Here is a 1731-nt window from a genome sequence, read left to right as displayed (position 1 = left end):
CGAATTTATTGAGTTTGATTCATACATAGTTCCAGAAAGTGACTTAGAAGACGGTCAATTTAGAATGTTGGAAGTAGATAATAGAGTTATTATACCAGAATTAACTCATACAAGATTTGTAATTTCAGCTGCTGATGTTATACATTCTTATGCTTGTCCATCTTTAGGTATTAAAGCAGATGCATATCCTGGTAGATTAAACCAAGCTTCTGTTTATGTAAACCGTCCAGGTACATTCTTTGGACAATGTTCAGAAATCTGTGGTATTTTACACAGTTCTATGCCTATTGCAATACAATCAGTATCTATTAAAGATTTCTTGTTATGATTAAGAGATCAAATGGAAGGTTAGTATATATTAAATAAAATAAAAAATAGTTTTAGTTAGTTGCTTAACATTATAGGTAATAAGGTAGTAAGTATAAAAGTACTTATACTTTTTAAATTTATAAATATAATATTATGTGACGAATTGTTATATTATTATTGTATTTAATTTCAGAACTATATGAAAATACTTTAGTTATTGATTTTTTTTTAATTTAAAATAAATATAATTTGTATTAATTACAAATTATAGGCGTGTTAATTCAATGGTAGAATATCGTGCTACGGACACGATAATATAAGTTCAAATCTTATACACGTCAGAACAAAATATAACTATTTTATATTTTGTTCACCATATTGCCAGAATGTATTTGGCAATATAGATACTTATATATAAAAAATTTACAACAATATATTGTAAAATATACAAAAATATAAGTATCACCCTCAGTATTGTATAGATAAATCAAAATCAAACTTAAAAATAAAATGGTCATGTTTAATTTAAACAAAATTAAATTACTTACAAAACTAATATTACTTTATTATGACATAAATAAAATTTTAAAATCATAAATATAATAAGATGTCTATATCATATAATTATGTGTTTATTAATGATAATTATTATACTATTAGATAATACTTGATTAATTAATTATTATCCTTTATTTTTTATAGAAAATTATATGGATCAATATGATGATTCAGGGTTTGTATATATAAATACTGGACCAACACCCCCACCAATAGGAGGAGGATGAGGTCCAACACCTGGAGGAGGAGGAGGAATACCACCATTTGAAAGTTTTCATGCATATTTAGCTGCTAGCGATTCTGACCGTCATACAGTTAAAGTAGATATAGATCGTGCATTTCCTAAATATTTTGCAAGAGCGTATGGTACTAAACTTTATACAGAATTGGGTCTTAAAGGACCAATTGAATTTAAACAAATGTATGATTTTGTATCAGCAGAAATTACTTTTATAGATAAAACTAAAATAACTATTTATGATGAATATACTTTCTGTAGATATGTTTTAGCTCATAGATATGTAGTAACAGGACAACATAAAGATTATATAAAATTTTATAAAAGAAGTACTAGAGCATATGAAAAAGAAAAAATGGGATCAACATCTTCTCCAACAACTAGTGATATTAGTATAAATAATTTACTAAATCATGATGATATATAAAATATATAAATTAAATAATTATATAAATAGTATAGTATAGATAAATCAAAATAAAAATTATTATACAATGAATTTTTCAATATTTTTATTCTTAATAGGAATATTAGGTTTTGTTTTAAACAAAAAAAATATCATACTAATGCTAATTTCAATAGAAATTATGTTATTGTCTATAACATTTTTAATATTAATAAGTTCA

The 1731-nt window shown here is 23.9% G+C and overlaps 1 non-coding gene across 1 annotated transcript; it reads left to right on the top strand.

Moving 5' to 3' along the window:
• Positions 1-579: 579 nt before the first annotated feature.
• On the top strand, positions 580-650 carry ACLA_094900. The gene has a single exon. It is a non-coding gene; the product is annotated as a tRNA-Arg (tRNA).
• Positions 651-1731: the final 1081 nt, after the last annotated feature.

The sequence above is a fragment of the Aspergillus clavatus genome, genomic scaffold (assembly GCF_000002715.2).
Source record: "Aspergillus clavatus NRRL 1 1099423829749 genomic scaffold, whole genome shotgun sequence".
NCBI lineage: Eukaryota > Fungi > Ascomycota > Eurotiomycetes > Eurotiales > Aspergillaceae > Aspergillus > Aspergillus clavatus.
The sequence above is the reverse complement of the archived record's forward strand: the minus strand, read 5'-3'. Positions and strand labels throughout refer to the sequence as shown.